Source organism: Pleurodeles waltl, chromosome 1_2 (genome assembly GCF_031143425.1).
Source record: "Pleurodeles waltl isolate 20211129_DDA chromosome 1_2, aPleWal1.hap1.20221129, whole genome shotgun sequence".
Taxonomy (NCBI): domain Eukaryota; kingdom Metazoa; phylum Chordata; class Amphibia; order Caudata; family Salamandridae; genus Pleurodeles; species Pleurodeles waltl.
In genome coordinates, this window is record NC_090437.1 from 683,393,611 (window position 1) to 683,416,495 (window position 22,885).

Consider the following 22,885-nt stretch of genomic DNA (forward strand, 5'->3'; position numbering starts at 1 on the left):
ATACTAAAAACTCACACAGTAGTAAACATGGATATGTGTGTGAGACATTGGTGGGGGCTATCCTGGGCCTTACAGGACCATTCTTGTGTGTATTCAGTATACATCTCTCTATGATGTTTAGGACCTGACTTGATTGTTGTTCCTTGCAACACCACATGAGGGTCACGTCTGAGGGGCTTTGCTACTACCTCCTGGACTTATTTTGGGCAGGTATCAGTTGTAGGACTGTACATTGTTGTGATCTGTCCATAGTGACATGCATGATTCCATGTCTACTGATCCAGGAATGGCATGTTTGTAGCAGTGTTGTCTGCTTTTCCTTAGCAACATCTGTTATTGTTGATAGATTACATCAGGGCAAGTTGAATGTGTGCATAGGCTTGTGTCTGTGTAATTGGTAGGATACTTTACAATGAGATCCAGTTGTTGGCTACTTTTTCACTGGGGTGTGCTGTATGTGGCACAGGTTTGAGGTAGAGAGGTCACCTATTTGTTATATGGTTAGTGTGGCAGCTAGACTTCATCCATTGTAGTTGTCTGAGACCAAGTTTTGCTCTTGTGTTACTTTTGTAATTCCAGATCGCATGCATGGCTTTGTATTGGCACATGATGGTGCCACTTTGCTGGCACTTCATGCAGAAGGCCACTTGACATGATGGCATGTTGTGTATCTCAGAGTGAGTTGTGATTGAAGTGTTTTCATGCCCATGTCATGACCCTACTTCACTTTCTTTTGTCAGCATAAGCACCGGCAGGCAAAGGAGACAGGGCCGCATTGAGTGGGTAAGCATCTGGCCACGGGACCTCAGGCCAAGACACCACCGACACAGAGGGACCCAGAGGCCCGGAGGACAAGGGGATTGCCATGGGGGAGACTGAACATTCTTCATCATCATCAGATTCCTCCAGTGGCCAACCCCTAGGGGTGGCGGACCACCCTATTACCATCTTTGTCTTCCACCCCTTTCTATCACCGTCCTCCCTGCTGCTCCCCACAACAGTTGGCCATGCCCACTCACCCAAGAGGGTGGGTGTCTCCTTTGCAGCAAGCACTTCTGCTTGTGACATCCTGAGGTTGATCTCCGTGGGTCAGTCCGCCATTGTGAATGCCATCCAAGGACTGACAACCCAAATCCAACAGATCAATGCGTTCCTTGAGGGCATTCATGGTGCAATGGCTGGCCTACAGAGATCTTATTAGGCTGTGGCCTCCACACTGACAGCAGCCAGTCACCCCTTGTCTTCCGTCCCACCTCCACCTTCCCCTTCTCCCAAAATCCCCCCTTCCCTGACCCACGCAAAGCACACAGACAGACTCACATGCATCAACCTCAACAGACAAGGATAGTGCACACAAACACAAGCACCACACGGCACACACACAGACAACATCCACTCACAGACACAGCAACAGTTATGACTTGCCCTGACACCTCCTTCACCCCTAGCATCACACACACCACATCTAGCACACTGCAGACACCACCACCAACAGTCACTGATACAGCCACCACAGCTATCCTACCCACAGACACCACCACAGCAGACCTTCAGACATCCACCCCAGCCACCACACCTGCAGACACCACAACTACAGACACACCTGCAGTCAGCTCATCCACCATACCTGCAAACACCACCCCAAAAGACAACCACGGGATCCCCCTGTGCCACCTCCCCCTCAGCCCAAAACACATAAACGCCCTCACTCACCCACCCAACAGATACCCACGACACACAAGCACACCTCCCACAAACATGCACCCTTTCCTGCCAGGAAGATGCCTACCCCTCTGCAGAAGGCTCCCCCCTCCGAAGCCCAAACCCCCATCTCTAATGCCCGTCAGATAATCCCTGAGTTGCCTGGCTGCCCCCTTGATGCCCCTACCTGTGGAAGTTGCCTGGCAGTCAGGAGTTAAGTAGGGGCCCAACAATATGCCTTTTGGCCTAAAACTGGTTTTCGACTGGCCTATGGCCTTGGACTTTGGTTGACAAACCTCATTTTGTAATAAAGCAAACCTGTTGTTGGTTTATTAGAGACACCTTTGTCTTGCATTTCCTTCCCTAGCTGGGGTACGTGTGTGTGGCTGCAATGATGGTGTCATGGCATTGTGTTGTGTTTGTTGTGGTATGTGTTTCTTTTTGTGTTGTGCAATGTGGGCACGTATGTGTCCCCCTGATATGGCTATTTTCTACATGTGGTGTGGGTGTTCTTGAGTTTTGTTTGTGCAGACATGATGTGTGTTGAGTTGTGCTAGTTTGCTTTGCAGTTGGTGTGCTTGTGTGCATTTAGGTGTGTGTCCCTCACAGCTGGTCGTGTATGGGTATGACCTATTGAGTGTGAGTTGTGTGTGCTTTGTTGCCTTGCCCTTCCCCATTGTGTAACGGTGCATGGCAATTGGTATTGGTATTGCTGGTCCTTGAGATCAAATTGGGGCCAATTCCTGTATGCATGTTGTCTCTGTCATTGTTCACAGTTATTGTGTCCCAGTGCAGCCTCCATCCATGTATGGTCCTGATGCTCCTATCTCAGGTTGTGCAGGTGTTGTTGTGGGGGTGCACTTTGTGTCTGTTGTCTATTTGCCTCTTTGTGTATTGTACATGGCATTGTGGTTCCATTGTGATATATGTGTGTCATTGGCAGGGTTGTTTGATGGTGGTGTTGTGTGTGTGCCATGGCACATGTATGTATATGTGTGTTGTATGTATGGTCAGTTCCTGGCCAGTGTTGGGTGTGAGGAATGCATTTGTATATGTGCGGTAGTTGTGTTGTTGTTGTGAATGTTTTGTGGCCTTCTGTGTCCCTGATCCTGTGCTGTGTAGCCATGCATACATGTGTAGTGTTGGCGTGCAGTGTGTGTGTGCTGGCTGAAGTGTGCTTGTTGTGAATGTGTGGGTATCCATGTTGGAATATGTGAGTGGGTGTGTGTTGAATGTTACTTGTAACTGCTGCCCGTGTCGTCCCATCCCCCTTATTATGTTTTTACTAGTGGAACAATTTTTTTTGTAATTTCAATAATATAGGTAGGTGTTTGTAATTGCAGAATTGCGGTTTCTGTTGCTCGAGTTGGCGTTGAATCCATTGTTTTTCAACGAGCAGTAACAGCGGCATGATGTTTACGAAATGGCTCCATGGTGGCTCCGGAAGCGTGTGGCTGTCTGCATGTGAGTGTCTCCCTTTATACTATCTGTTTCTGTCTTCTGCTATGTGGTGGTTGGATTGGCGTGGTTACATTGGCAGTGTGCAACCTCCTAATAGGTCTGGCGAAAACATGGCCTCCGCTGGCCTGTTTATGCTTCCAGGGGAACACGGTAGTCTGTGCTGCCTGACGGTGGTGGTGAGCCATTGGCTGTCTTCTATTTGCTTGACCACCAAACTCACAATACGGCAGTCTGCTCTGCCAGCCCGTTGGTGGTCTGCCCACCACTGCCAACATGGTGGTCCTCGGACCGCCAAACTTGTAATCAGCCCCTAAGTAAGGAGAACACTTAATGCATTTACAGTCAAATTTCCAGGAGTGCAGCTTAGTCAGTGAGACTCGAGGGGGGGTATAAGAGAAGTGGGCCACACAGTAGATGGGTAAGATGACCAAGATTTGGAATGGAATGTTTCTGTGAGGAAGAGGGTCAGTACTGATTTGTTCTAGATGGGATCCTTTTCTACAGTGGAACAGTGAGTGAAAATGATGGGTTGAAATGCAGCTGAGCATTTGCCACTGGTTAGTCTACTTGTAATCATTCAGCCCGTCACCGTTTGGGTGTTTGCTTACCAACAGTATGTTGAAAACCAGAGGAGCACAGCTGTCCAAGCTTTCTATTGCCAACATTCGTAAATTCCAAAAAGTAGAACATTTGCACCCCATTCAATGGGTACTTCTATGGATGCAGATTTACTACATTTGTGGTAAACCAAACACTATGTGGTGAAATGAGAATGATGAGAAAAATCCACACAGACATCGCAGACCTGACTCGGGCTCCCCAGACCCAACTACCAAATCACAAATGCATTTTGAGGGGTGTCACGCCCTATATAAGCTTCCTGAAACTTAGTCGATGCCTGTCCCACCTTGTAGCTTTTCATTGGGAATTCATAAAAATGTTAACGTACAAAACAACAACCTGGAGTCCTTGTCTTGGGAACACTTATTTTTAATGTATTTTGATTGCACACACTCTTCTTCTTCTGTGTTACAAGAAACCTTAATTGGAAGAGATGTCAAATCAGGGCATGTGGGCAGGGTTCCTTGTTTACAGTCTTCACCTTTTACAAATCATTTTCTCAAGTGACTTGTGGCCCCATGTCCTAAGCCAGAGTTGCAAATAGAAGAGGTATGCAGACAAAATAATAGGGTGAGCTGAGCCACGGGTCTGGCTTGGCTGTAAGTGCTCATGCACAAGCTGAGCCATGAACACGGTTGGCATGTATAGTAAAAATATGGTACAATTCCCTCAAAATTAAAAAAGTGTATTTCTTTAACATGCAGACATGTTCACCTTAGTACATCAAATGATGTCACTCCATGCACAGTCATTTATGAAAAGTGATAGTTTTTAGAAATATTCAAGGATCTCCCCTGTCCCCCAACAACAATGTTGTTAGTGAACTAAGAGGTAAATCAGTAATCCTATAAACCCTAAACGTGGCCTAAAGTCGTATTATAGAGGGAGCAACATTACAGTCTAATAAATCAAACATAAGAGGTGCTTGTACAGTGCACATCCTGTACCCAAGCATTTGAAAGTGCTCTCATATGAGATAATACAGAAGAAGGAAGGTCTGTGAAATAAACTATTTGCCTAGGATCACACATCTCTCTCGTGTTTACACCAAAGATTACTGTTTTGTCTTTCATTCTTGGCTCAGGACGAGAAAAACTGATACAGAGATAACATACCTGACTAAGATCCCCCCCATAGACAACTACAAAGGCAATAATGCGTTTATTTGGAGAAGGGTGTCACACCACAAACATCCACCATGAAGCTACTCCCCTGCAAAGTTTGCATGTTAAATGGTATACCAAGCATGATAATACTGTACTGCTACATTACTTCTGTGATCTGAAAAACAAAAGTATCTTCAATACTGCAGATAACTCATTACGGGGTGGATGTACAAAGACTGGTCATAAAATACTGGTTGCAGATTGCAATGTGCAACCAGTATTTTTGCGACCAGTGTGATATTTTGGTAACTGAGCTATGTACTAATGTGTCAGTTCACAAAATATTGAATCATAGTGGACCTCAATTTGACCTACCTCTTGAGTATTAATGAGGAACATCACACATTGTGACTCTACGATTTACAGCCATCACTAGTATGCTGGACTACTTGGCCTGTATTACAGAAGTGCCCCAGTGGCCGATGGATGTTTGTATCCCCCAGGGCACTTTGGTATTACAGAACGGTGTGTGGACGCTTATGTGGCCCCTTCTGTAATAGAGATATCACTGCCACACACATAGCATCAGCACTATCAAGAGAGGGTGTGGCCCCATGCAAATGAGAGAATCTATTTGCCTCTTTTCCTGTGCCGTATTACTGATGTGGGCTTAGAGGCAAACATGTCTTTAGGAGATGCACAGAAAGTGTGCACAAAATGGTGTCGCGCTTTCAGTATGCCCCCAAAAGGCAACCACCTGGAGGGGAGAAATGGGGTCCCATTGGCTCCCCAGACCTGTGTGCTGGCAGGTGCAGTTACTCACTGCACCCACCTGCAAGTGGCACTCTCTCATCTTTGAAGGTGCAGGCAGGTTGCCGCCTGCACAGAGAACTATAGAGCAGCTATTAAACAGCTGCTCTGTACTTCTCTTGAATGCACTGCCCGGGGCAGTGTGAGTTTGTGGCTGTCCTGTCGGCAGTGCATTCTTACTAATAGTGCGCATTTTCCCTCTTTGCACTTGTCACACCTGCTATAGGGTGCGCTGTGGCACAAACAGAAAATGGGGTCAACAGTCCACCAAGTCTGTGATGTGATTGCGTTTAAAAACAAAAGGTATTTTTTTCTATTTTGTTTGAGAGGCAGTGCTCCACAATAAATATTCACATTACATTTTTGTGCTTTAATAGGGTATGCTAACACTAAATTCCGTTGGAAATCTGGCCTGGGGTCTCTGACACTCTAATGCAAGATGAATTAATGTTGCACTATTTATTCAATTTTTCTAGCTTGCTGTTTCTTACTTGGTGCCTTCTCATGACTGCAGTAGGAGTTTGTCCCAGTTTTCTCTGATGCAAGGTAAGCATCAGATGCTTGCGCAGAGTTCTGTGGTGATTTGTTTGACCTGCCGAGCTGACAAACGAACACAGCATTTTCACATTGCTTTCTTAAAATATTCTCATTTTCTGTGAACAGCCACCTAATCGTAAATGCTTTCGGAATGGTCACACAAACGCGCCAACATGTAGAGAGCAGCAGTGTTCTTTTGCACAGTTCTCAACGTGCATGCAATTCAATTTATTAACACAACTTTGCTAAAATTAAATGTAACTACTCACTCACAAACTCCTCACTGTGAAGTGCATATGCTTGACCACAGAAAATCTAACTACACTAAAATTGCGATACCACGGGTGATATTGAGAGGGCAATATTAAAATAGGACATCTGTACATGCTACAGAGGCGCAAACAATAATGTCCCATGAGCAGATTCGTGACTAAATATAGCCATCTGCAACAAGAACAAAGCCGACAGTACAATATTCCTGGGGTATACTTGTATCATCATTGCAAGTCATGCAGTATGAAGAGAAAACTGTATCTACAAACAACACTACTGGAATACTGTGGGGAAATAACCCATTTAATAATAACACATATAAATCAAATGTGTAAATGTATGTACAGTTTATTTTCAATCCGTTTAGCAATCCGTGGTGGCATAGGCAATGCAATAAAAATCTAATCCCAAGTCATCAGGAAGACAGAAGGCACACCGATCCGCTGAGAAAAGGGAACTTATTTTATATGCTGCACAAAATACAAATAAAAACAATGAAGCAATCAATAAAATATTCCCTTGCCTTATAAATCGTTACATGTTGCAGCCAAATAAAAAACACAATACCATGTTCCTCTGTTTCATAGCTAAACAGTTAATTGGCAAATATTGGATTTAAAATCGCATTAGCTAAAAAAAACCTCCAGGTCAAGGTTAACGGCCTTGACAAAGGTCAAATTCTCGGACACAATCCCCAGTAAGAGTCAGGAAATGGAATCCATGGTATGTTCAGCACAGTCATAAGTAGCAGGATCTTCCAGTGGGCTGAGCCTGGCTGAAGGCTTGTAGCACATGGTCGGAGCATGGTGCAAGGTTAATTGAAGCAGAGTTTGTGTGAACCCCAAGTTCTACCCCCGTGTGTTACTGCATATGTGGATAGTAAGCCATGCACCACGGGTAGGAGAATGGGTGCAGGGTATAACCCGATGCCTAGTCGTGTGCCAAGTATCCACCGCAAATGGCAAAGGCTGCCTTGTGCAGGCTCCAGTCTGCTGACAGGTGGAAAGGGTGCAGGATGGGCCCAAAGTTCAAATGTGTGCTCAATGCCACGGCACATGGTCGAAGGCAGTGTATGGTGGGTTCAGGAGCACTCAGACAGAGCACAGTGCTGGTACAAAAGGTACACCCTCTGCCCAGATCCCGCTGCCTCCTTTAAACTGGAGGACAACGTGCTGCTGTGCACAACCCAGACCTGTCAGCCTAAGTCATCCCCTACGCCGACGCCCTGCTGTTTTATGCCCGGATGCCAGTTTTTCCACTGCCCTAACTAACAGGGCCAAAACCAAAAAGAGAGCCCAGTGTGAGCCCATTGCTGCTGAACCAATGATCCTGTTTCATATAATGCACCCATCAGTCTCTTGCGCACTCTTGAAATAATTATATACAAAATGTGATGAGAATTAAATTGTGACTATGAATGCTAAAGTAATCATCTGGTTGATTTTCATTGTTGTGATCATTCACTGGTACATTCTCTTGTTCCATCAAAACATAACTCTCACTGTAATGAATGTAAGCAAAGAGTCAAAGTAAGTCTGGTGGTTATATGACGTAGTAGAAGAAAATCATATTCACTTGATCAAATATGCCTTTATATTCCCGGTATGGTATTGTACTGCATCGTAGTGTTTCCATAGCACATACTACCTCTATTTGGGGCGCTGAATTACTTATTTTTGCAGGTAGCATACTACACCATATCTATGTATGGCTGGAAGAGCGTTCTCTTTGACTATCTATGTGTGAAGTGTTTCCATAGTGTGCGTAATGACAACTTAGGTGCAGTTATCTTGTCATATGAAGCAGCTCTCAGCGGTGTGATAGATGAGGAATGTGAAAGATGGGCAGAACATTTTTATATGTGATATGCTGAGAGCTCTGATTAGCTCTGCCTGTCGGTCTTTCTATGTTGTACTTTTCTTTTATGTTCTCAATCTGAGTTCCTGTGCTGGCTGTGTCAGGAGACCATCCACTCTGTGATGGTATGTATCAGCACGAGGTAACAAGTGTCATTAAAGACTGTCGAACGGTCAATGAGTTGCCTAGATAGACTGCATTGGAGTCTTTGTGTATATGTTTGCCATTAAGAGGTGTCAAATGAAGTGACTTACCAAGATGTACTGCAGTCTTGTCAACCACGTGGTGATTGATGTCAATGCCCAGATTACGTATCCAGGATCTGCAGGGTGACTATGTACTAAGGTGCTGAAAACTGCAGTTTGTGAATCGGCCCCTTTCGCCTTTAACACCGGATATGGACACGTTGAACACCTAGTAATGTCGTTCAGCTGTGAAATGCACCAGCCGTATTTGCAACACATTAATGATGACATTTTTAGAGTCATTTGAAATGTATATGTTTTATCTATCTGGATGACATCTATCTAATTTTTTTTCCGAGTCACTCATTTCTGAGTCACTAAAAAGACCAAGGAAAACATACAAGGTTTAGACATTCTCTGTTTGCAAAGATTGAAAAATGAGTATTTGAAGCCTCAGAAGTAGTGTTTTTTGTTCTTAAGATCTTAGGTAAAGGAATGTATATGGGTCAAGCGAAGCTAAAGGCAGGACAACAATGGCCATCTCCCAAGCTGGGGGAAGTGATTCAGTGGTTTCCGGGCTTTGCTAACTTCTACATTCATTTTGTACAAGGAATTTTGGAAATTGTGATGCCTCTCTTCCGATGCCTCAAAAAAATCATGTTCCATGGGGGAAATGAAGAGCAAATATTTGAGAAACTAAAGGAGACATTTACCACTCTCCAAATATAAGACATCTAAATAGTGTGCAGCCATTCATCCTTGAGATGGGTGCCTCGTCGTAGATGAATGGTGCCATTCTTTTACAATAATATTTGGAAACAGGGACTGTCCGTCCTTAGCATTTTTCTCCAGAACTAACAGCAGCATAAACTGATTACACTGTCTATGATAGAAAACTACTGTCCATACAAGAAGCTTTGACCCACAGGAGACACTATTTTGGAGGGGGCTAAGTATGTGATCATTGTTTGCACTAACCATAAATGTAGGCTTTTTAAAGTCTATGAAGTAAATAAATCCAATTCATGTAAGATGATCGCTGTTCTTTAATAGATCCAATTATGAAGTAATTTATAGATATGGTAATAGACATGGGAATATAGATGTAACAGATTTGTGGGACATAAGATCAGATTCTCCCCTGTATGTTTTTTTTATCAGCCATAGTAGATGTACTACATGCCCTGAAGAAGGTTTAATCTTGCACATTTTTCATAGTGCTTTGTACTTACCTTTGCTCTTGTTCTGTTACAAGTGGGGGAATTATTGAGAGTTACTGTCTGGCTTTTTGTCATTGTTTATCTCTGCATTTCACTGGTTTAGCTTATTGGTATGATGTGAGTTGCCGGTATGAGAGTTGTAGGGAGTTTTGAATTCGGATCTATTTTTTTACTAATTTATATAAGGTAATATAGAGAATAGATTTTTTGACTAAAGAATAAATAAATACAATCATGTTTAACAATGCGTTTTGTATGTATACCTATTTTGCTTGACGCTCAAATATCAAGATAGAGATTCAATGATTCGAACCTTGATAGCAGGTGGGTTGTTCTTTATTTGTATTGAGTTACACGCAACCCTCGATTAACTTATTCTCAGCCCTCTGGTAGCTTGGCACAGAGCACTGAGGCTTAACCTAAAGACTATTTGTTAAGTACTTGTGCAACACTACAAACAGTAACAAAGTGAAAAGACAACACAGAAGGATCCCACACCAGATTAGAAATATAGAGTATATTTTAATAAATGAAACAAAAGCAAAATGACAAAAATCTAATCAGTATAACAGGAGATATGCAGTTTTAAAGATTTAGGTGAAAATAGAGTCAAAAAGAACAAAGTGGCAACTGTGGATATCTGGTCATGCCGGACCGGGACAAAGGCTCAAGTTCAAGCCAACAGCGATGGAGTGCCCAGTGAACAAGAGTACCTTAAATCCTGGTTGCAGAGCGTTGCAAGGTCCTGCATTGTGGAATGGGCCATGCAGCTGAAACAAAGCAAGGTCTAGGTCGGTGATACGTCACTCAGTGTCAGTTCTAGGGAGCTGCAAGGCTATATGTGAGGTCCTGTGCCATTGTCAAGGAAGGAAGCTTGCGATTTGAAGTCCTGCATCGTTGTCAGGGCTGCTGATGACAAGAGGTTTGTGATGCAAAAGACTGCGTCAGAAATGAGTCACGAAGAAGCAGTTTTGATGAGGCTGTGGACTGCAATGTTGATGCTGAGACCTTGTGCTGGAAGAATCTTTTCAGCAGAGTCGATGCAGTTGTTCTGTTCAGGGTTTCGATGTGCAGCAGAGGTGATGCATCAGTTCTGCTGGATCCACAGATAGGCTGGCAGAGCACTGTCAGGCCCACTTTCAAGGGTCCAGGACGAGGGTGGCACCATGTGGCAAAACAAAAAGTACATGTTCTACTTTTTACATACTTTGCACCCTGCCCTGTGGGCTGTTTAGGATCTAACATAGGGGTGAAATAAGTATTCAAAAGGAAGATTTGGGTCTGGCAAAAGATTTTTTGGGCAGGTCGAAATGACAGTTTAAAACTGCCCACATAGGCTGCAATGGCAGGCCTGGGACATGTTTACAGGGCTACTTAATTTGGTGGCACAATAAGTGCTGCAGGCCCACTAGTAGCATTTAATTTAAAGGCCCTGGGCACATGTAGTATTCTACCATGTATAGAAGAGAGCTGACAAGGAATTTAGCACTGGTTAGCAGTAGTAAAGTGCACAGAGACCTACAGCCAACAAAAATGAGATTAGAAGATTATGGAGGAGTAGGGCAAAAACATTGAGGGAAGTCCACCCTAAGACTGACAGGTCTAACAATTGGCATCTAGTTTTCTCAAGGAAATTCTCAGATTGCCAAATCGCTTGCAAAACCTGATTGTCCCATTACAGATATGGGGTCCCAATTTGTAGGCAAATTTTGGAAGGCCCTCTCAAAACAGTTTGGTGTAATACATTTTGTTTGTACTAGCTACCATCCAGATGGATAAATATAAAGAATAAATCAAGCACTTGAGCAATATTTGATTTGTTTTTTCATAAATTGCTCTGAACTGTGGGTACAATGGATTTTGATTCCTGAATTTTCATAAAACAAAAACTGCCATTCATTCCTGGTGTACTAAACTTTTTTTGCTCCTCTTGTTAGCATCCTTACATTTGGCCACCTACTCTTGCCTCCCACTCATTTCCTTCTGTACAATCACTATTGAAAGCCATACACAAGATGCAAGACTCAGCTTTAGTACATTTAAGATCTGAGAAGGCCAGGTACAAAGGATTTGCGGACAGGAGACATAGGCCCTCATTCTGACCCTGGCGGTCAAAGACCGCCAGGGCGGAGGACCGCGGGAGCACCGCCGACAGGCCGGCGGTGCTCCAATGGGGATTCCGACCGCGGCGGTAAAGCCGCGGTCGGACCGGCACCACTGGCGGGCTCCCGCCAGTGTACCGCCGCCCCATTGAATCCTCCACGGCGGCGCAGCTTGCTGCACCGCCGCGGGGATTCAGACCCCCCCTACCGCCATCCAGATCCCGGCGGTCCGACCGCCGGGATCCGGATGGCGGTAGGGGGGGTCGCGGGGCCCCTGGGGGCCCCTGCAGTGCCCATGCCACTGGCATGGGCATTGCAGGGGCCCCCGTAAGAGGGCCCCTACATGTATTTCACTGTCTGCTTTGCAGACAGTGAAATACGCGACGGGTGCAACTGCACCCGTCGCACAGCTTCCACTCCGCCGGCTCGATTCCGAGCCGGCTTCATCGTGGAAGCCTCTTTCCCGCTGGGCTGGCGGGCGGTCTGAAGGCGACCGCCCGCCAGCCCAGCGGGAAAGTCAGAATTACCGCCGCGGTCTTTCGACCGCGGAACGGTAACCTGACGGCGGGACTTTGGCGGGCGGCCACCGCCGCCCGCCAAGGTCAGAATGAGGGCCATAGTGCAGGGCCAGTACTCTAGGTGGGAGTTTGTCTACTGATTATTTGTCCATTCTCAGGTCACATCCCAAGTTTGCTCCAAGATGTGTGGGTCCCTTTCCCAATGTAAGGCTGCTAGCACAAACCACATTGGAGCTGAAATTGCCTAGTCACAGTAAGATCCTCCCTGTATTTCATTTTTCAAGAATCAAGAAGGCTACTTCCTCTACATAATTTAACCCTCAACCTACTTTAGCTAACGGAACACCTGTGTAAAAAAACGTGATTGTGATCTTAGCCTCACAACATAATAAATGGCAACTACAGTATCTGGTAGAGTGGAAGAACTACAATGCATCTGACAATGTACGGGGACCAGCAGTCTCTGTCAATGTCCTCAGATTAGTAAGAGCGCTTCACAAGAAGTTTCTTAACCGTCCCAAGAGGAAGGGGGGCGGACTTGAGAGGTGGGTGATGTCAGATCTCTAGTAAAAACACTCCACAAGAGAGTTAGAAAATATCAAACATTGCAGAGGGAAGGAAAGGGGCAATGGAAACTACAATGATGGAAGCTTCCTGTGTTCAGTCCAAGACACGCTCCCAAGCCACTACAAGGTCAGTATTTGATTTCTGAGTTTTAAAATGGATCTGGATATTCAACCAATCACAGCCATAGCGAGACTGAAATGTGAGATGGGGCCGAAGGATATTTTCATCATATCGCGGAGTGTTACTATACTACTGTGGATGAAATACACCAAGCAGACTCTCCATGCCCTGGGACGGCCTGACCTCTGGCAACATCCTGTGTCTATCAACTCTCAACAGCAAAGCTTGTTTTGGGGGTAGAAAAAGGTCAAAATTACTCTAATCGTCGTGCCACAGCAGAGTGACATAGTGTTTCTTAGATCTAAAGCCTGAACCAAAATTTGTGACATTCCTTGATGAGATCGACCTACCGTTTACTAGATGGCTGTATATAAGACTCAGATTGGGAACCTTACTGCTTGCATCGTTTACTAGGAAATGTGCGCTTTGTCCAGTGTGCAGGAAATGGATGAAATTTACAATCAGTTTTTGTTTTGTTGCCCGGTATATGTGAGAAAACGTACGTTCTTTGTCGTACTCCTCTGCTGATATTTGGGAATTCAACAGTATGAACTGGCCTTAAGAATTTGTGGGTCAGGCACTAGGCCATGCATAGCCTTCTCTGTTGCCAAGTTCCTTGAGTCTGCCTTGCCTATTTGCATCAAATTACGAAATCAAGCAACATTTACCTGCATCGCACTACAAATGTAATCACACCCCTGAGTAAAAGCAACGATTACACTGCCAAAATGTGCAATAGCATTTGTTAGTTAAACACATTGCACTTTCATTGTCTCATTTTTGTGGGAGAATGGCTATTGATACTGTTAGTGGTAATCCTTTAAGTATGCCTGCTGTCTTGTATACATCTAATTTTTTTACAAATTAGGTCGCATTCGTTTATCACAAGTCTAATATTTTTAATTTCGAATGCATTTTAAACTATATTATTTCATGCAAGTGTTTTTGTGAAATCCTACACCTATAATTTTGATTAAGGTTTTATGATCTTAAAATGTGTGTGCATTACTGTTGCTTTGCTCTGAAAAATGTATGATGTATTGTTCAATATATTTCCTTTTAAGGTCTTTGACTGAAATAAAGTATTTAAACGACAAACAACTTCTGAGTCAGATGAAGCAGATCCCAATGAAGGTTCATTGTCTCAAAGGTTCATTTGACTCCTTCACTTTTTGTGCCTGTATTTCGATCCTTCGCCTTTGTTGTTTTTTCCCCTTGTCAGTTCCCTTGGTTTCCTCTTGTTTCCCTTTCCCAGATTCCGGTGTCCTCCTTGCTTAACCAGTGTATTGAATCTTTGATTTGGGGATTGTCACTTAACTGCTGAAACATTCCATGTGTTTTTAACCACTTCCTATTACTGGCCCAACTAACAGCTCTGACCACTTGGTGGCATGCATTATTGTGTTTTAATAAAACATTAGAAGGATATGGTTAAATATAATATTGAAGTTATATATAGTTTATTGGATTACATTTATTTGTTTGTAGAGAATATTCCAGCCTATATGGGTACGGTTGTGTGCAGCCGTGAGGAAGGTGGCTTAAAAGATTAGCAGTTGTTGGGATCCACCGAAACGCGCATCGTCAAGGAATTGGGTGGCTGGCAGAAGATTGTTATTGAAGTTCATTGGTCAACAAGGTTGAAGAAAAAAAGTTTTTGATATAAACCTATGTAAGACTATGGAAACACATTGGAATTTATGACCGCAAGGAAGTGAAGGACCAATCAAAGACTGTGCAAAATAAAAACCAATGGACAATAAAATAGAGGATTGAGATTTTCAGGATATCGGAGAAAGATTTTGTGATATTATACCTTTTGATTTGATACATTATATTTGTGTGTATAAGTGGGATGGATTTGTGAAATATGAAGTACAATACTAGTAGTTGGTTGTATTTTGTCTTATTTGTTTTATATATGTGTTGTGCTTGAGTCCTATCTGTGTTATCTCAGTCTGTTTGTTTTTACATGTCCTATGTGAACTATAGTTAGATTTTTTATATTATTACGAATAGATATTTGGTTATGATCTGTCTCTGTGAGTAGATATGTTTGTTTTGTTATATTGTTTATGATTTGATTATTTACTTCAGAATTATAGAGAGAAGTATTTCCCCTGTTGACCAACTCTTGTTTATTGCAACATACTTAATTGGTTCTGTCTTTACATCTTGACAGATACTTTGAGCTCTATACCTTATACTGTGACACAGTGCCATCCCACAGCTCAGTGATCCAGGCCAGGTCTTCCATTGCACAGCCTGCTGGGACGAGTCTCTCTCTCTCTCTCTCTCGCTCCCATAGCTACTTTCCCTTTTCCAATAGGCTATCTTGTTACCCTGCTAGGAAAAGGTGGCATTGAGCTTGCTGTCCGATAACCAGAGAACCCAGGGTTGTGACCATCAATTTTAGGGCATTTGCACATATTCATAGGTGTTAGAGTTTGTATAGTCATGACTGGAGGCAAACAAGTCAAATGCTGCTGATAAATCCAAAAGCAGTAAGATAGCTACTACATTATTGTCCACTTTGAGTTTTAGGTCTTACATAGGGATACAACAGTTGACTCTGTGCTGCTCTCTGGTCTGAAACCAGATTTTCCTCAGAAAAACTGGAGATTTGAGTAAAATATGCTCTTTTGAGTTGTTTACCTGATAAAGTGTCATTAGAGATTGGCCTGTACTTCGTAGGATGGACGGGTCTAGTTTCTTCTTCTGGAAGTGTGGTCTAATGTAAGAAGTTTTTTGCAAGAATTGGTTTAATAGGCTTCAAGTAACTTCTCCTGAACAGGCTGTATGAAGGATATCTGTGAACATTTCTGAATATATCATAGATGTGTTTTTCAGAGAGGGCTTTGAAGGTGGTGAGAGATAAGAGATGTTGGTTGCTCATCATTATAGTGTTGCTATCATGCGTAGGAGGATTATCAAGCGATGTTTTGTCATTCATGTATTTTCTACATTTTAAATTTTTAGAAAAATTCCATGGAGATGTTATGACACAAGGCTTGCAATCATGGACCAATCTGCATTTTGGAACTCCTGATTGCCGAATTCAGCTAGAATGTTGTGGAATTCCTTTGACAAGCAGTGGTTCTGACATTTGCTTTGTAGGCTCTCTCACAGTATTGTAGTATGAGTCTGACATTTTGGGGGTCATTCTGACCTCGGCGGTAAAAGGCTCTTACCGCCGGTCAGAAGACCGCCATTCTACCGCCGCGGCCGCGGTAAACCGCCACGGTCATTCTGACCCACAACTGCCAAGCCGCCAAAAACCCGACATCCACGGAAGGCCGCCTCATCAGCGGTCAGCGATAAACTGGAGATGACCAAACCTCCACCGTCACGCCAACACAAACACGCCCATGCCATTACGACCCACGAATCCACGCGGCGGTCTTTCAACCGCGTTATTCCATTGGCGGTACACACCGCCAAGCTCAAAATACACACCCAGCTCCAAAACACAGCCACATTGGACAATTTGAAATACACACACCTGATACACATACAAACACCACTCCCACACATCCAATCAACTATAAAACACACACCCACATCACCCACAAACCCCCACAACTAGAAATTCGGAGAGAAGGCGAGAGAGAGAGAGAGAGCACAGCTATCGAAAACCCCAACACACACAGGAACACAACATCATCACCCACACTACATCCACACACAAAACACCACACACCACCACACACACCACACTCATCACCACAAACACCACCCCACACCACCCCATGGCACCCCAAAGACACCCCAGGTTCTCGGACCAAGAACTCAGGGTCATGGTGGAGGAAATAATTAGGGTACAGCCCCAGCTATTCGGCACACAGGTGCAGCACACCACAATAGCCAGGAAGGCGGAGCTATGGCAAAGGATCGTCGACAGGGTCAACGCTGTGGGACAGCATCCCAGAAACCGGGAAGACATCCGAAAGCGCTGGAACGACCTACGGGGGAAGGTGCGGTCGATGGTGTCAAGACACAACATCGCTGTACAGAAGACTGGCGGCGGACCCCCACCCACTCCACCCGAATTCACAGCATGGGAGCAAGAGGTCTTGAACATCCTGCATCCTGCGGGCCTCGCTGGAGTAGGCGGAGGAATGGACTCTGGTAAGTCTAATCTCAACTACCTTACCCCCCCCAACCACCAGCATGCCAACCCACACCCCCACCCTCACCCCCAACCCCCCAGCACACATCCTCCCTGCCAATGTCTCACCAGCACAACCCACCCAACCCAACACCAATCCCTGAATGCCAACACAAACCATGGACACCCATCACCTAAGCATGACCACTGCACATACCCATCCCCCCCACAAACCACCCTCACAACTCCTCCCACAAGGGAATGACAGCACTGGGGGACAAGGGCACCCACAAATCGCACGCCATGGCACACACAGAAGCAATAACCATACTCTTTTACCCCTGCAGGGCCCGAACGCCAACACACCGGCCAGGAGGGTCCAGATTTGTCCATCCCGCCCCCAGAACAGGCCCCCAGTGATGACAGCAGCTCTGTCGACCTAGAACCTGATGACCAGCCCGGACCATCGGGGACCTCTGGACAGTCGGTTCCCCACACACAGACACAGGCCACAGCAGACCCAACCCCCTCTGGGAATACCAGCACAGCTCCCACCCAGCGGGCCCATGCCTCTGTCTCCAGGACGCCTCAATCAGCGGTGTGTCTGCCACTACAGGGCACCCAGGCTGACCCATCACCCAACAACAACAGGGACCTGGGGGCAGTGGTAGTGGGCACACCGTCCAGGGGACAGAGGCCCGGGGAAACAGGGGAACTGGGAGGGCTGCAGTGCGAGAGGGGGTGGACCGGCCCAGGGAACCCACTCTCCAAGAGGCCCTCACCACCATCATGGGAGCATACCACCACTCCCAGGAGACGATGGCGACGGTACTGGCCAGGTTCCAGGAGATCCAGGCACAGCAGGAGGAACGGTACATGGGGTTCAGAGACGAACTCAGGAACATAGGTACCGCAATGGGGACCATCGTCCTGGCCCTCAACCAGATAGTCACCACATTGCGGGACCATGTGGCACCCCAAAGGGCCCCTGTCACTAGCCCGGACCACAAACATTCTACCACCTCCGCCGGCGCTAGTGGACAGGAGGCCCCCACACAACAACAGGCCACCAGAACCCCACCTCCTGCTGAAGATCAACCACCCCGCAAGCGGAACCTGAGATCTCACAAGAAGACAGAGTAGGATGCCAAGACCCCCGCCAGCAAACAATACCCCCTGATGTCATCCCACTGTCCCACATTGTCACCCTGTCCAACCTTGAACTGCCCCTGCTCCATCCTTCCACAGGCATATGGACAATGCACCTGTGCGACTGAGAACTGGACTCTGCCATGGACATTACTCCACCCCCACCCATCACCGTTTTACTATCATGGACCCATATGCAGCACTTAAAATAAATCACCAATTGCACTTCAAAAATCAGGAGTCTGCTTGTATTCTTTACAAATGTATTACACATAACAGTGCAATAATGTTCAGTCACAATGTGATTACAACATACCAATTTCTATAAGCATTAGTCCATGGGCAAACAAAGCAGCAGTCACGCTGTGGGTCATACAGCTCTGAAAAGGGAAGGGAAAGTAAAAAATCAGTTAAAAGGAACTGGGGGGAAACACAGAAAGTAGAGATGCAGGAGGGTAGAAGTAAATGTAAAAAGGCGTGGGTGATTCTTACCTGTGTGCTACTGAAAATACTGTTGTATAACTGTGTCCCTGTTGTCCGTGTCGTCCCCGTCGTCTTCCTCCTCTTCACTCTCCACAGGCTCCACAGCTGCTACAACACCACCATCTGGACCATCCTCCTGCAGGAAAGGCACCTGGCGTCGCAATGCAAGATTGTGAAGCATACAGCAGGCCACGATGATATGACACACCTTCTTTGGTGAGTACATTAGGGATCCACCTGTCATATGCAGGCACCTAAACCTGGCCTTCAGGACCCCGAAGGTCCGTTCTATAATCCTCCTAGTTCGCCCATGTGCCTCATTGTAGCGTTCCTCTGCCCTGGTCCGGGGATTCCTCACTGGGGTCAATAGCCAAGGCAGGTTGGGGTAACCAGAGTCACCTATTAGCCACACACGGTGTCTCTGTAGCTGTTCCATCACATAAGGGATGCTGCTATTTCGCATGACATACGCGTCATGCACTGATCCAGGGAACTTGGCATTTACATGGGAGATGTACTGTTCAGCCAAACAGACCACCTGGACATTCATCGAATGGTAACTTTTTCGATTTCTGTACACCTGCTCATCGTCTTTTGGGGGTACTAAAGCCACATGGGTCCCATCAATGGCACCAATGATGTTGGGGATATGTCCAAGGGCATAGAAATCACCCTTCACAGTGGCCAAATCACCCTCCTCAGGGAAAACAATGTATCTCCGCATGTATTTCATCAGGGCAGACAACACTCTGGACAAAACCTTAGAAAACATAGGGGGTCATTCTGACTCCCGCCGGCCGCGGTAACCGCGGTGCCGGCGGGAGCCGGCAGAATACCGCTGCGCGGTCAGAAGACCGCCACGGTTATTCTGTGTTTCCCGCTGGGCGGGCGGGCGACCGCTAGAAGGCCGCCCGCCCGCCCAGCGGGAAACCCCTTTCCACGAGGATGCCGGCTCCGAATGGAGCCGGCGGAGTGGAAAGGGTGCGACGGGTGCAGTTGCACCCGTCGCGAATTTCAGTGTCTGCTATGCAGACACTGAAATTCTCAGTGGGGCCCTGTTACGGGGGCCCCTGCAGTGCCCATACCATTGGCATGGGCACTGCAGGGGCCCCCAGGGGCCCCACGACACCCCATACCACCATCCTGTTCCTGGCGGCCAAAACCGCCAGGAACAGGATGGCGGTATGGGGGTCGGAATCCCCATGGCGGCGCAGATGGAGGATTCCCATGGGCAGCGGAAAACCGGCGGTACACCGCCGGTTTTCCGTTTCTGACCGCGGCTGTACCGCCGCGGTCAGAATGCCCAAGGGAGCACCGCCAGCCTGTTGGCGGTGCTCCCGCGGTCCCCGGGCCGGGCGGTCAAGGACCGCCAGGGTCGGAATGACCCCCATAGGCTGAGACATCCCTGATGACATGGCCACTGTTGTCTGAAAAGACCCACTTGCTAAAAAATGGAGTACTGACAGAACCTGCACCAGAGGGGGAATCCCTGTGGGTTGGCGGATGGGGGACATCAGGTCAGGCTCCAGCTGGGCACACAGTTCATGTACAGTGGCTCGGTCAAGTCGGTATCGAAGTATAATATGTCGTTCTTCCATTGTCGACAGGTCCACCAGCGGTCGGTACACAGGAGGATTCATCCTTCTCCTCGCAAGTCCCAGCGGACGGTGCCTAGGAAGGACAACATGGAGCACAGAGTCAAGCAACCCACAGGTACGTTCACCCAGCTTGCACAGTGCACGAATCGCTATGCATTGAAAGGCTTGTATGAGTGGCAATGCAAGGCCTGTGTGACGCAGTAGAAATTAAGCCATGTGGGCCCTTGTAATGGCGGCTGCCTGACCTGAGAAGTGTGACAGTGGGATATGAGGTCAACGCGCCTGCGTGGCACACCGTGGCGGTGGGTGGTCGAAGACCGCAGTGCGAAGGCGCATTGGTTAACATTGAACCCTATGGGTCTCAGGAGCCAATGACGATGTGCGCCGGCGGTTGCGGTACGCACCGCGGTGGTACGCACCGCCGCGGGCGTGACCGCCATTTTCTATCTGCTTAACCACTCGAGACCTGACCATCCACAGGAGAGGACCTATACTGCAAGTGCTGCTGTGACCTCGGTCTGGAAGAGACAATGGCTGCTGTGACTGGGGAAAGGGCCCCTGCCCTCACTTCAGAAGAGTTGGAGAAACTTGTGGATGGGGTCCTGCCCCAGTATGCGCTACTCTACGGTCCTCCAGACCAACAGGTAAGTACACTGGGTGCACGTTGAATGGGCTATGCCTGGGTTGTTTATGGTGGATGTAAGATGGTGGGGTGGGGAGCGAATGAGGAGTGCAAGGCACGACAGATGAGAGCATGTGCCACATGGCAGGGTTGGGGAGGGGGGGCAATCACATCTAACATGCAGAAAAATGATGAAAATTCCTTTCCCACCCTGTACATGTCAAATAGGTCAGCGCCCATCAGAAAGTCGACATTTGGCGTGCCATCGCCAAGGAAGTCCGGGCCCTGGGGGTCCACAACAGACGGGGCACCCACTGCCGAAAGAGGTGGGAGGACATCCGCCGCGGGACCAGGAAGACCGCCGAGTCACTGCTGGGGATGGCCTCCCAACGTAGGTGGGGTGCCAGTCGTACCTTGACCTCCCTGATGTCCCGGATCCTGGCGGTGGCCTACCCCGATTTGGATGGGCGCGTGAGGACATCACAGCAGACACAAGGGGGTGAGTACCAGCACATTCTGCTATTTTTACACGCAGTGGAGGCGTCTGGGTGGGGGAGGAGGTCTGTGGGTGACATTAGGCCAGGGCGCTTTCTGTAGTGTAGTCCCCTCCTTTAGGCATGGCCCTGTGCCCCCGCCCCCCACCTCTGTAGGGTGGCAAGTACAGCAATCGATGGTCCAGCATCACCCATGTGCGCATTTGTTGTCCATAGACCTGTTGGCCTAGTCACAAGTACTGAGTAGTGTACCCCGATTGCGCGGCGTAGTGCATGAGGCTCCTGTGTCTGTCCTCTCCGCCAACGGTGTTGACAATGCATGCACTCAACCTGTTTTTATTTCTCCCCCCACCCTTTTTCTTTATCTTCTTGTGCATGTGTGCATTAGCATCGTCAGGCGGAGGAGAATTGGCATCGGAGCACGAGGGAGCTGCAACTCACAAGGCCCCGGTGGGCCATGGTACAGACACCGAGGTCACCAGTGATACGGAGGGCGAGAGGAGCACCACAACGGGGACCCGTGGTGACACCAGCGACACCGACACGTCCTCGGAAGGGAGCTCCCTAGCGGTGGCGGCAACATCCGTGCCCCCCGCCTCAACAGGTACAGCCGCCACCCAGCGCACCAGCTCAGCCCTCCCAGCAGCCCCTCAGCCTTCGCTCCATGCCCGCTCGCCCAAGAAGGCGGGCATCTCCTTAGCCCCAGGCACCTCAGGCCCTGCCCCTGTTACCCCTGCTGCCCTCAGTGAGGAGGTCATTGACCTCCTACAGACCATCATTGTTGGGCAGTCTACCCTTTTGAATGCCATCCAGGGGGTAGAGAGGGAGGTGCATCGGAGCAATGCATACCTGGAGGGCATTCATTCGGGTCAGGCTGCCCATCAACGATCGTTCAATGCTCTGGCCACAGCACTGACGGCAGCCATTGTCCCTGTTTCCAGCCTCCCTCTTCTAACTGCCTCCACCCTGTCTCTGTCTCCTGTTCCTCAGCCTATCCCATCCACACCATCAGACCAGCCTGCACACACCTCAACAACCAAGGGCAGCTCATCCAGACATAAGTACCACAGATCACACAAGCATTCACCCAAGCAACACCCAGATGCAGACATGCCAACAGTCACTACCACCTCTGTGTCCCCCTCCTCCTCGTCTCCCTCCTCCCCTCCCTGTGACGTCTCCACTCACACCTGCATGCACACCACCATCAGCCAGTACTTCCATCACCAGCACACCCTCCAGTACAGTCCGCACACGTGCAGTCACCACCCCCACTGCCATTTACACGTCCCCTGTGTCCTCTCCCACTGTGTCTGTCACCCCCTCTTCCAAGACACACAAACGCAGGCAGCC